Here is a 14,627-nt window from a genome sequence, read left to right as displayed (position 1 = left end):
TCCCAATTAGGAGGCTAATTTCAGCATTCAAGTTAGGTAAGATTATTCCCTTGAGATGATCCCATTTATTGACATCTTCTTGTAGAGGAATACTAGATTTACTAACTGGTAATCCAGTAGTTGAAAAGACTGTCGGTATTTCAACCATATGATCTTCATTCAGGTCAAAAACATTCAAACCAATGGTGCTACATTCGATCGGATTGTTTTTGTTCTGCAAGGTTGTTAATGATACTGTTATCCTTTTCCCTTTAACACCAAGTCGTTTCATCAATTCTTCTGTACAGAATGTAGTATTGGAACCAGCATCAAAAAATGCATAGGTCGTAACCACTCGACAGGATCCAGCACACTTAACCTTGACCGGCACGATTGGCAATCCAGTCGTTGTCACACCGGCCCCGGTGACATCAGACGTCGCATTAACACATCCATTTTGTGCATTGTTGTTAGCACTGTTCGTATTGTTTTTCTCCTCTTCTTTCTGATGAATAGGCGGACCGTTCTCGTGTCTTTCATTTGACGGGGAATTTCTTCTGTCGGAAGTGTAGCTTGTTGGATGTAGGAATGTAGAATGCTTAGACTGGCAGCCAGTTACTTTACAAAAACTGTTCTTTGGGCAGGAGATTACCATATGACCTTGGAAGAGACAATTACAGCACAAACCTTTCTTTCTTACGAGTTTCAGCCGTCCTTTGACAGTTTCGCTCTTGACACGGTTGCATCTCGGTAGAATATGATCACTTTCACACATCATACACTTGTTAACTTTGGCTTCATTTGGCTTGTTGTCAACCCCGAAGTTGAATCTTCGCTTGGGATCTTGAGGTTTTGGATCTTGAGGCTTATACAATTTACTTCAGTTTGAGTTGTTGCTTAAATTCCCAAATATTGGATGGTTTAACGCTCTTGCTCTTCTTTCCACGAACTTCACAACATCATCAAAGGTAATTTCTCTCGACTAGCAACTGGTAATATCATCTGCAAGATCATGCCACTTTTGCTTCAGTGCAAATGGTTTGGCTTATCAAATGCTGAAACTGTTGGTCACGGATTTACTGCATCTGGAACATTTGCTGTGCTTGGTGTTGTTGTTGCTGTTGTAGGTCAACAACATTGCGTAAAAGATCCTCCGCAACTTCCGAACTTGTTTTGCTTCGTCCTTCGTATCTACTTGGGTCTAGTTTAGTTCTAGTCGACTGTGTTGTCCACTCTGTCGCATCAGGGTTAAGAGTTGTTTGTGGTAAACTTCTCGATCGTGGCTCTACGTTTGTTCTCAATGGTCTGTTCTCTTGGTCTTTGCCTTCCTTTGGTAATGGCGGGCATGCGGGTTCGGTTGTGGAGGCTTCTTGGGCTTCGTTTATAAGCATCGCTTCATGGTATATTCTTTCTTCAGCCTCGACCTTTGCGAGTTGTGTTTCAAGCTGTAATTCACGTTTCATGTGTTCTAGCTTTAACTTTTCTTCCTGTAGTTGACGTTGTTGACGAAGTTCTTCGCGTTCTAGCGCTTGTTGTTTCACAAGTGAATTCTTCTCTGCTTCTATCGCGGCTTTTCTTGCCATCACTGCTAGGCGGACACCCATGGTAGAACTTGATTTGGAAGGATAACTGGAGTTGGAAATACACAAATTTGCAATCATTGTTTGTACTTTGACCCCAACATTGCTGACCGAATCGCTTGATTTCACATCTGTTTCACCAACAGAGCCTGGTAATTTGCCTTTCGAATCAGTTAGCCTTTCGAATCAGTTAGCCATTCTTGTAATGTTCGTTTAAAGTTTTCTATTCGCTTTGTCTCGGTTTGTAAATATTCTTCTGAATCGTTCTTGTCATACTCGTCGCTGATCGTCGAATGGTAAGTTGTGTGGGCGACGAAGAAACCTCTTGTCACGTCTGCAAATTCTTCAATCTTAATTTGAACCTCAGGCGCCGTGCGAGAGCTGTTCACCCTCTCAGTGAGCTCTTTGATTTTCCTAGTAATGCTTGCTTTAGCGGCTGACCGTTTTCGCCTCAAATTATCTACATCAAGCATAGTGTTCTGTTTGGTAAATTCTTCGTCGTCTGAAGCCATATCGAATGATTCCTTCACATTGACAGACTAGTACAGCATTATCAGCGAGTAAATTTTTAAACTTTTGTTAGACTTGAGATTTCGGACACAATTTTGAACGCGTTGATATTTTGTTCTTTAATACGGTTCAACTACATTGACGAATAAATACAAATACATCTACATATACACTGAATAATGGTGGGTACAAAAAACAAGAAACAGCATGTACATAAACATTAACTTACAAATTTAGTTCTCTGTCCGAATAGAAGTAACTTATAGATTTTTGTTAGATTGTTCAGCAGAGCTTAGTCATGCTTATTCGTTGAAGTTTGATTAGAAGACTCTCGTACATTATTGCAGTTGCTACTTAAATACTCTAAATTAGCATATTAAATTATTTCCGGTTCGAATACAACATAAATAATGTCATAATGTTCAGACCTTTTTGCGTGCTATTCCAAGCCTATAGAGAGCTTGGCACAGTGTCTCCGGGCTAGAGCCAGTAGCATTAATGATATAGCTTGCTATCTCATTCAACTGTATTTGCGACGTTCGCAGTGAACAGTCCATGATAATATATTCTTCGTGTGGGAATAAAGATACGCTCCCTGTTGAGCGACCATTACTGCAAGGCTTCACATCACCATTGTTCCAAAAGGTGCTGAGGGTACGATACACGGTTTTTGAACAAACAAGTAGCTGTGCTGCAATTTCGTCAATGCTTCTTTCGTGGAACAGTCGTTGAGTTGATAAGCCATTCTCGACTGATTTTCTAATCGTTCACCTTGCTACTCGAACTCGCAATTAACATGCTTGTACAATCCCACACATTTATGGGATCTGGTGTAGTTTATTTATTTAAATGTCGATGCTGTTCTGCATCGTACAAGGGTCAAACGACGCGTCATCTACACACCAGAATATCAGAGCACCTGGGAATATCATCTATCACTGGTAAACAGACCTCAAGCCCTGTTATGTCCAGTATACATTCGCACTTAAAGGCTTATGGACACTTGGCTAGCGTTGACGAATTTAGAATCCTCTCTTCCTCATCTGACTCTTATGAGCTAATGATACATGAGAGTCTCCTCATCACCAAACTTAAGCCTTCTCTTAATGTTCAAGGCAACTCTATCCCTCTCAATTTATTTTAGTCCTTACTTTGAATTGTCATTGTGTTGTTGACATCTCTGTCCCTTGTCCCCTTATACATATACATATATATACATATACATATACATATACATATACATATACATATACATATACATATACATATACATATACATATACATATACATATATATATATATATAGAGCATTGCATAAAGCTTTATGCAATGCTTCACCGCAAGCTTTATATATATATATGAGCATTGCATAAAGCTTGCGGTGAACGTCTCTCGATGAGACTCTCCACACAATTCCTAGAGTGCTCTAACCGCATGCGCAGTGAGCGTAATACAACATGTGTAAAACAATGTGCCCTCTCGGCTATCACCAGAGCGCAATGGTGACTCCTGCACCTGGGACACAGGACGTACGGTTACACATTGTTGGAATTGTATAGTGAAGTCACCAGAGTGCTCAAACTTATAAAGTGAGCATTGCATAAAGTTTGCATTGAACATCTCTCGATGAGACTCTCCACACAATTCCTAGAGTTTCACAGTGTCTGTTTGTTGGGACTCTCAACATGTATTGGAAGAATACTGCTTATGTTTCCATCACTGACTTATGTTTCCACCAACATTTCTTTTACAGAATCCAGAAATAAGGGATGGTCAGAGAACTATGGCTCACTTGAATAGATTAATTGGGGCATTTGAAAACCCCCTCACGGAGGTACAGTGTTACTATATTGGAATAATATAGGTAATAAATTTTATGTATTTGACAGTGATAGTATTGTTATACATATAATATATGAATATATATATAACTCTATTGACAAACATGAGATTTGACACATTTTCATGACAGGTTCTACATAGGGGACATTTGGCATTGTTACTCCTCAAGGAGAAGAATTGCCAATGCCAAAGAAGAGCTGAACAACAATATCCTGCAGCAACTCTATGAGAAGATCAGCCTTGGACAACTAAGGGTAAATGACCAGACAAAGATGAAGGGTGGATCGAGCTGGCTAACAACCCTGCCTCTGAAGTCGGAAAAACTTCAGCCTAAACAAAAGAGAATTTCACGATGCGCTCAGCCTTAGATACCGGTGGACACCAAAGTACCTTCCATTGACGTGTCCTTGTGGCAAGACATGTCTTCTGATGAAGCCAGGCTGGATGTCAGTGGTCGCGGTTTCTGGCAAAGGGGGCAGCTTGCATTTTTTTATGTAAGGGTGTTCAACCCATTCGCAAAAAGCCACCTAAATCAGAAACTGAATGTCGCCTTCACAAGCAATGAAAAAGAGAAGAAACAACACTACAACCAGCGGATGATAGAAGTAGAACACGGTTCCTTTAGCCCTCTTGTTTTCTCCCCATATACAGGGTGTCCCAAAAAAACGAAAAGTATTGAAATCACCCATAACAATGCCATTGTTAGAGTTTGAATGCCTAAGCACTCTGTCTGGCCCACAAGTGTATAAATCGGGGTTGCCATAAGCATTTTTATGCATGCATATGATGCAGTCAAATTTGCTTGTTCGCAAAAATTATATTTACTAACAATATTTACAATTTACAAATATGGATAACAATATTTAAATGTGCATCTCAAAAACCATGACCTTCGACATGTCCCCTTTCTCTAACAACACAAAGCATTTAGCATTTTATAAGTTGCATTAAATCCCCACGGGCTGAAATTCGTGAACACGGCATTCAAATTTTAACAATGAGTGATTTCAATAGTTTTCGTTTTTTTGGGACACCCTGTATATGGTGGACTTTGCAGGGAAGCTGACAGATTCATGACAGAGCTAGCCCAGAAGCTCGCGGAGCAAAATAACATGACTTATATTGCAACTATTCATTGGCTGAGAGCTAAACTATCTTTTAATCTCCTCAAATCAGAGGTCATGTGCTTGAGAGGTTCAAGACGTTCTAAACATGAACTGTTTATAGATCCAAATGGTGCTGAAATTAGTCAAATTAAGTAGATGTTTTTTTTGTTTTTTTGTGTTTTTTTTATCTCAAACCAAAGGTTCTATACAGAGGGGGACATTGGGATTTGCGGTACTGCGATATCGGTCGGTTTTTCGCGCGGTATTGCGGTGAAACAAATAAAAAATTGCGGTATTGCGGTATGACCAAACCTGGCGGTGTGCGAGATAAGGTTCTTGAAGCTACGGTATTGCGGGAAAAATACAAAAAAATGCGATATTACGGTGTCTTAAATTCGCGCGGTACGCGGGATGATGTAATTTGATTTTCCCCACGGCCCTCATGATCGGATCATGTCGCTTGCCATCCCACGCGAACATACTTTAGGCACCATTCTCTCGCTCGAAGCCTGCGTGAAATATTTAAAATATCTTTACTGTGGCTAACACAATGGATGACGGTCAGTGTATTACTCTCGAGTCCGAAGTCGTGATTGACTGTGTTGCCTTCTTTTATGAAGAAGGCAAAGGCGGTGAAAACTACCGCAAGAAAAATAAGTTCAGATGCAGCATAAACCGTCAGGAAAAACGGGTTTCAAAACTACGAGAACTCATCTGGTAAGTAAATGCCTAGGCTCATTATCATAATGGTCATAATGTACTGAATCATGTGGTCTATATTCCTATAATGGAATGGATATACTGTATGAATGTGGTGAGGTTATTTCATCATAAATACAACGAGAATATGAGACAAGATAAGGAGATAAGTAAAGAAGAATATTAATTTGCAAATATGTGTAGTCTTTGTACTAATATTGTTCTTTACAATATACTATTTATTCCTATGTGATAGTGAACGTGCTGGTATTAGGAACACTGCCAAAGAACTGGGATTGGGAGGCAATGTAAAGGTGCAGTTAAACAGGTATGGAAATTGGGCTTGTAGTCCTAAATAGTTATAGTCCTACTCCTTATAGTCCATAACATAACACAGTTTCCATACATGGCAAGATCATTTGTAAATGTCATAAATATTTGCTATCCAAACAATATGGAATCTCGAACAAATGGAAAAACTGAACGTTTTGCAATTGAGACAGACCATCAGTTACAACTTGAATTGCCATCTATTTCAAATGGAAATGACAAACTTCAGCGTAAGTGCACAGAGTTAATATTAATAGATACCTGTATTGATGTGTTATGGGGGATGTAAAGTCTGTTCTGCATATATCGCTTGTGCAGGGGACACCACCAAAGGAAATTTAATTTAATTAACTTGTTTACAATGGTCATTTTCCAGATGGCAGACATACAACCACCATTTTTTCAACTACTATGTACTTTGCAGACCCTAAATTGCACAAGTAGTCCAAATACATTGTGATATAATAACAGAATATATTTAAGCTGATTTGGTTCTCTTTTATTTTCACACAGTTATTGTTTATCCTGTGAAGACGGTCTTTTCAAAGAAGTGTCCCACAATTGTGATCAAAGAGCCAGATTCACAGAAACTAGTGACACCACACCACAGACCTCCAAAGACTCTGAAGAACATGTGGAACTTGAGGAGGAAGAACATCAAATGAAGGTAAACAGACATTAAACAATGCCAAGTTTAAACTTTTGCAATGAGGAATTTGGGAATTAAAACCGTACAGTGCCTAAAAATCATGTTTTTAATCAATGGTCGTGGTACTGTACAGGTGGTAGATTATATTAATTCATGGACCGGTGTATAAAAGTTAATCACAATGTCAGATGGCATTTATAACTAGTACTGTACATTTATTTAGATTTAGATTTATGACTAGATGGTATTTATAGAAATGATAGATTATAATATACTATGAAAGTGTAGGGCAGGTCAAGTAGACCGTAATTTAAAATGTTATCATGATTTCTTTAGAATTAGCTAAACGAAGTGGTAGCAAGGTCTTTAAATGCAACACTCACGTAATGGAAGTCAATACAAGAGGGAAGAAAAGAAAACAAGTGAAATGGCCATGGAAAATAACATGTGGTAACTGCAATAAGAACATGCAGTTGAGATATGACAGTGAGCTTAAAGGACGGATCTCATATTTTGATAGACGTAAGTGTATCACTGTATGGTTATAAAGTATTATCTCTATAATCTGTGTTTATTTCTTTGAAGGCTTGAATTACTTTAACCCATGAGTTATTATGATCTTGCTCTTCAAAAATGTGAAAAAGTGCATGAATCTACATAACCATTCTGCAGACTTGCCTTCATGCATTTCATCTTCATGGTATCTCAAGTATGATTATCAAATTAACAAGGCTATAATTTATTTTAAACTTCCTCTAAGGAATTTACGCTTTCTAATGTCCCCCATGATATAACTCTTTAGTGCAAGTGAAATGGAGTGTGGACTTGATGCCTTGGTCATTATAAAGTTGGTTGTCTTGGTTGTAACCATGCAGTATAACCTCCTTAGCAAAACTGGGTGAATTTGACTTTGTATTATTTAAAGGTGCCCTCACTCACATTAACACAATGCACACATGCATCTGTTCTGCTTATAACAATCTGGGTCTCGTTTGGTGTATTTCGAACATTTCATGAATTGAAACCCAATGTAATGCATTTTAATTCATAAAATCTTCAAAATATGTCACATTTTTTCAATGTTTATGTCCCCAGTTTTGTATGAGCAGAACAAATGTGGCTGCATGTGAGTGGCTTCACCCTTAAGGACTTAAGAAGTCTGTTGTACCTTGTTTTTCTCTAATTTTCACATACTGTAATATTCTGAACCTAGATCATTATTCTAAATGTTCCACTGTTAAAGAAATAAAAAATGACAAGCAGAGAAGCATTAAAGACTTACTTGTTTTGAAGACGAGTACTGGGAGCGTGGGGACTGGTGATGAGTATGGTACAAGCGAAAAAGCCAGTAAAAGGCAAAAGGTGGAAGATGTTGCAGATGACTCTGATCTGGACATGTCTGACTGTGAAACGTAAATACATAACTACATGTGTATATATCCATAATGAATAATTTTAACACAGTAGGGCAAAGGGATTTCATTATGAGCATAAATTGTGTTTTTATGAAACATATTGTAACAATATTAATATGTTTATTCAGTGACATTATGTCCATTATGGAATGTGGTTTGAATATTTGACCACTTTTCACGGGGAGTGACATGCAATGGCTCACGTCCTCAACTGTAGAAAAAAGTTTGCATCTGGATGTTTGTATTGGCGTGTGAATTTTTCTGGTTTTCTAACTTTATATGCACTATTTGTAAGAGCAACCATGTTCTTCCCGATCACCTCCGGTACTTAATGGAATCTACTGTAATTGTGGAAGAAACATAACATAAAAAATAGTTAAATTCATCTTCGCCTTCCCAATTGCTGACCATTTAGGAGTGTTGAAACGGGTATAGTATAGAATACTCCTCTGAATAATAGAGATAATTGTTCTTGTCTATGTAGTTCATATTGCTCAAGCGGTGAAGGTGGATATAGTTCACACGAGGCTGACAACGACATAGACGATATAGACAGTACAGACTCTGACATGGAGATGTGCTCGTGTTCGGAGCAGAGTGATGAAAACGTCGACGAAGATGACCTCTTTACTGTCCATGTTGGTGTATGCGATGACTGTAAATCATCAGGGCAAGTCAGTTATTTACCCTCTCTGCGGTTCTGTGATAAATGCCATGAGAAAGGTATACTGTGAGTCGTGATGATAGTGTGTACTGATTGTGAAAGTGGGAACAAAAGTGCTTTCGTGACAATCAAGGAAACGTTAGAATCAGGAACACAAGATCCAGCCATGTCGTTTTTATCCGTTTTACCTGATTGCCCACATGTTGGAAAGAGCATGAAAGCCGCTTTTTCAAATTGGCAATCAGGGTCAACAACAGGCTATTGTTATAGACCAGGTTATTGGTATCACCTGGCCTTCGAGAGAATGAACTGGGTGGCATTCTGGCGGTGACGAAGTTATTGTGACCTATTGTGGTAAGAGGTAGACGTTCTAAGGGCCCGATCCCACGAAAGGCGAAATCAAGAAAGCGCGTCTTTTGTCAAAACTTTAAAGACTTCAAAAGATTTTGCGCTAGCGAAATACGCCAGAGAAATCATTTGAAGTCTTTGAATTTGAACAAAAGACGCACAAGATATTCCGCATTTTGCCGTCCGTCGAATTAGACCCCTAAAAATTGAAATTAGATCAGCTGGTAAATGCAATATGTTTAGCTTCTAAGTTTGAGAGCCTCTTACACAGGCTACAGTGTGTTAGCCCTCGTAATAACAGACAGCCCAAGAAAGCCGCGCGCGCGACGTGATGTGACAAGATTTTGGAGGAGGAAATTAATCAAATTCGGGAAGTGCCTGTGGGTGGATGTAGAGCCATAAATTGTAAGACAACGCGGTTCTAAATTGCAATCTATCTTTTTTGAACGCGATAAGTTTACCTTAACCGTTTTACCTAAATGTAAAGTAGATACGTGCATTTTATTTTACTTTTTACTTGCGCCTAACGTAGCACGTAGGTTCACTCCTTCGAGTTTTAGAACGTAGTCTTCTAACACAATGACAATCATGACTAAACACAAAGGCAATCATGACGCTATCCTACGAGGCAAACGACAACGGAATGCAACAGCTTCTGCATTGCTAAGCGCAAGGTAACGCCACGCAGGCGTCTTGTTTTAATTTTATTTGCGGTATGCGGTAATAAATTTTGTATTATGCGGTAATGCGGTATTTTCATGATTTTTACGCGGTATTGCGGTATTCAGACTATCCCAATGTCCCCCGCTATATACATATTTTAAATATTTTTTTTATCAACATATTGTAAATAACTTGTATTTAGAATTGTAAATATTATCTTACTTTTTTTATTGTGACGTATATTGAAGAAGTCTTGCAGGGTTAAAATTTAAATAATTGCCTTGTTATACTTGACACTATATAGTTCAAAGGCAGCTTTAAAAGCTGTAATAACTTTTCACTCTTGAACAGCTTTTAGGTGCCTGGTAGCAACAGAAGTAAATTTCACAGTCTATTCAGGTTGGTTAAAGTAATTTTGGTTATTATCCATAGTAATGCTGAAGAAGAGTCTCTTTTCTCAAGAGTTAGGAAGAATTTGACAGCACAACGAGCAAGTTTATCCCTGGATGGCACACTTTCAAGCATCATCAGTTTTTAATTGAACAGGAAACAAGGAGAGACATGTTACCAGTACCAACCATCTGAGAGTGTTATTTCTAGGTCAAAGAAGGTCATTCCATGTGTCATTGGCAATGCAGCCTGAAAGCTTAGGCATGAGTGCTCTGCTGTTGGTGTACCAAGGAATATTTTCTTGTTTGCTTACAGAGTGTTTCATTATGTCATCAACAAATGGTTTTTCTCTCATTTCATAGTTGTAGTTTACCAAAAACCTGGTAACATCTAAAAGTCCAAAAATTTAGATTAACTAAAACACAATTTGGGTCGCAATAAAAGCTCAAAAATTTGTTTGCTACTAACAGTAAACAATGTACTGACTTGATGTATCAGTTGACTGATAACTTTAATAGTATGATATTAATCTATAATACGGTATACATCTCGTTTGTTTACACAACTTTATACATATTTTAAAAACATGTAAAGTGGGGACTACTTATAACATTTTCTATATGTAAAACTTTATTTAAAGACACTAGCCCCGACAACAATACGTTGATTTCCATGGGGGGTCTACAAGATTAAAAATTACAAAAAGCGTAAGAAAATAAAGATTATGTACAAGTTGGTGTGACCCCGGATATTATGGTTAGAAGGTGTTACAATATATTTCTCAGGTATTCATTTGTTGGAGTTTAGTTTCAGCTGGCTTTTGAATGCATGAATTGACTCAGCCAGTTTGGTGTCGATAAGGAGACTATTCCATAACTTAGCTCGACTATATTTAAAGTTCTTTTTTAAAAATTCTCTTTTGGGCTTAGGAAGAGCCAGATCTGTATGACTATTTCTAAGTTCATAGTTATTTTGCATATGATTGCATCTAATCAAGGATTCTTTCAATGTGGGACCTACTTAATTGTTCCAGACTTGGTACTTTAGTATTGATTTACTAGTACGTTGTCTTGTTTTTAAGTTGTCCCAATCAGGAGATCGAAGAACATCAGCAGATCTAATGTCTAACTCGCACCAGCTATGACTCGGGCTGCACAGTTTCTTATTGTACCCAGACCTGCACCAACCTTTTTGCAAATCGCCTGAGTATGTGGACTCCAGGTAAGATTTTTGTCTAGTTCGAGCCCCAGACATGTGAATTAGTGAACTCTGGAGATCCATTGGTTATTCAATGTCAGTGGATGATCAGAGGTAATTGACTTGATACAATGTTTGGAGCCATCAAACATTATTTTAGTCTTAGTTGGATGATGTGTATTCAGACATAATGCAGCGATGCCAAAACAACATAGAAAAGCAATTAATTTTTTCGTATATGAGGAAACCCCCCCCCCAAATCACCTCATGATTGAATCTGCAATGTTTGCTCTTTTACCGGAAATGGCCCTGTTGTTGTTTAAAAAGCCGACCAATCACAATGCAGCATGTAATTTGAATTTAAAAGCTGTGAATTAGCCATTTTCCAATTGAGCAGGGTACTGGGTCTAGTCATGAACCACAAAGCATCTATGTACTGTTTGGAGGGACAGGAAATATAAGTCTGAACTCATTTGTCCCTCTAAACAGTCCATAGATGCTTTGCAATTCACAACTAGACCCAGTATCTTGCTCAATTGGGAAATGACTAATTCAAATTGATCACAAGCCTTGGAGGATTACACATTTGTAAAGTTCAATTGATATTTTGTGTAGAAAAATATTGCTGAATTCTGTTGAAGAAAAAGGATATTGTGTAAAAAGTATCACTCTTCCAATGTAATGTAATTTGGCATAGACACAACCACTGAAATTCGCATAATTCGATTGATTTCTGTCAGCACTTTGTTTCAATTAGTCCAAATAACTGTTGAGGTGTCCAGCCTTGTAATTATTTCCTGTTACTAACCCCAATGTCCACCCGTTTACTCCCATGATAACACATTTAATATCCCTAAAATCTTTCAGGAAACACATACCCAGCTAACAAAAGAACATTGTCACAAGGTTGATAAGCCTTGGACTAATATGAAAAGAATGTTGTGGCAACGTTTTTTTGTGAACTTCCAGAAACGTACAAAAAACGTTGTGAATAACCTTCCGTGAAAACTTTCCTACAATGTTCACACAACGTTCCTGGAAGTTTATACAGTGTGCCTAGAACCTTTTCAAACGTTGCAGGATATTAATAATGGGGTTAATACTTTGCCATTGTGATGTTATTCATTATCAAAGTATAGAAATGTATGTAGCATAGATTTGAATATATATATACATATGTATGTATAAGTATAGTGCATAATCTAAGCAATTATACGGCATAGCGGTTCGCATTGATGACATACTTCTAGCAGCGCTAGAACACAGCTTAAACAGAAGTCAGAGGGACAACTATTGCGCTTGATGTACAAGTAACACAGCGCTGAAAATGTAGTGTAGATTTGAATATATATACATATGTATCTATAAGTATAGTGCATAATCTCAGCAATTACACAGCATAGCGGTTCCCATTGATGACGTACTTCTAGCAGCGCTAAAACACAGCTTAAACGGAAGTCAGAGGAACATCTATTGCACTAGATGTACAAGTAACGCTGAAACAGCGCTTGAACAGTGCTAACACTGCGCTAACTCAAACTAATGAATTGCCTTCTATAGTAATAGCACTATCTTAGTTATCGGACGATCGGATTATTACCATAGTTTGCGCGCCAGTTACGTCAGATTTAATGAGGGCGAGCACTATATAAACGCTCCCACAATTACATATAAAGAGAGAAATATACAAAAAGAGAGATATACAGGAGATATATACGAGAGAGAGATATATACAAAACAGTACATAGACGTGATATGGAGCAAAGGTATCCTGATTTTGAACATCTATGGATTGAACTGCCGGGTCGTAATAGAAACAGCAAATTGTTAATTGGCTCATTGTATCGTTCTGACAGTGTAATGAATCTTTCAGTTTGGCTGGAGAAATTTGAAGACCTACTGAGTCACCTAATGTTTTCTTGGGATGGGATGCTCGTCATCACAGGTGATTTCAACATTGATTTGTTAACACCAGATAAACCAAACTCACAAAGATACAATGAAATTCTGCAATCGCTTAATTTAGAACAGTTGATTACTAATCAAAAGCAACCAGAACTACCGAATCAAGCGCTACACTTATAGATCATGTTATCACTAACTGGCCCAAGAATGTTTCTCATCATGAAGTTCTACCTTGCCCACTTATAAGCGACCACAATGCACCTTACATCATTGCCAATGTACGATTACCTCACTACAAACCACAATATAAGTTCATCAGATGCGAGAACACCTTTTGTGAATCACATTTTGTCAACAACATTTCTCAGTTACCATTTCATATGGTGTATTCTTTTGACGAACCTGATGATCAAATAAGTACTCTGAATAGCCTAATTCAACAATGTCTCGATGAGCATGCGCCTTTGAAAAGAACAAAATTAACTAGACCACCAGCGCCTTGGATGAAAGAACCAATTATTCACTTTCTTCAGGAAAAATGTAAGCTAAGTCGCCTAGAAACACATAAACGCCCATTGCAAGAAGAGAAATGGACTACATTTCGAGTCGTCGGAAATCAACTGAAACAAATTATTAAAAGAACAAAACGTTCCTTTATAAACAACGCCTTATCATCTAAAAGACCCAAGGAGGTGTGGAAAACAATTCGCCGCATACTCTTTCCCAGTCCACAACCATTACGTAAGGACCCTGATAACCTGAATAAGTATTTTGCCTCAACCGCACACAGATCAGTTACTCTACTCCACCTATTTTAGAGGATTTGCATTTGTTTATCAATTCATTACCTCAAGTTTCAAGTAAACCTTTCCAATTTCAACCAATTACACATCACCAGGTTATGAGTGAAATAGGAATCTTCGATCTGATACTTCCACTGGTCCGGATAATATTCCAAGTAAGTTTATTAAACTTGCTGCAGACTATATTGCATCTCCTCTTACATTTATAATCATTAATTGTATTTCAAAAAAAATATATCCATCGATTTGGAAGATAGCTCATGTCTGCCCAATTCCAAAAGTAGACGATCCCCGAGACAACTGTGACTACCGTCCTATCTTTATTCTACCCGTTTTATCGAGGGTCTACGAAAGACTAGCTTTACGTCAAATATCATATTTCCTTACAAACAATGAGGCTTTCTATGATAACAATTGTGCTTACCAGCATTGTCATTCAACTACCACTACCATGTTGACTTTCAGAGACAGCATTCTTCGCGCTATGAAGAAGGGAGAAATTACTATCACAGTTTTGGCCGACTTTTCTGAAGCTTTCGATACGGT

This window comes from Dendronephthya gigantea, unplaced genomic scaffold (genome assembly GCF_004324835.1).
Source record: "Dendronephthya gigantea isolate DGI-Jeju-01 unplaced genomic scaffold, DenGig_1.0 000040F, whole genome shotgun sequence".
Classification (NCBI taxonomy): domain Eukaryota; kingdom Metazoa; phylum Cnidaria; class Anthozoa; order Malacalcyonacea; family Nephtheidae; genus Dendronephthya; species Dendronephthya gigantea.
This window is presented reverse-complemented; position numbering follows the sequence as displayed.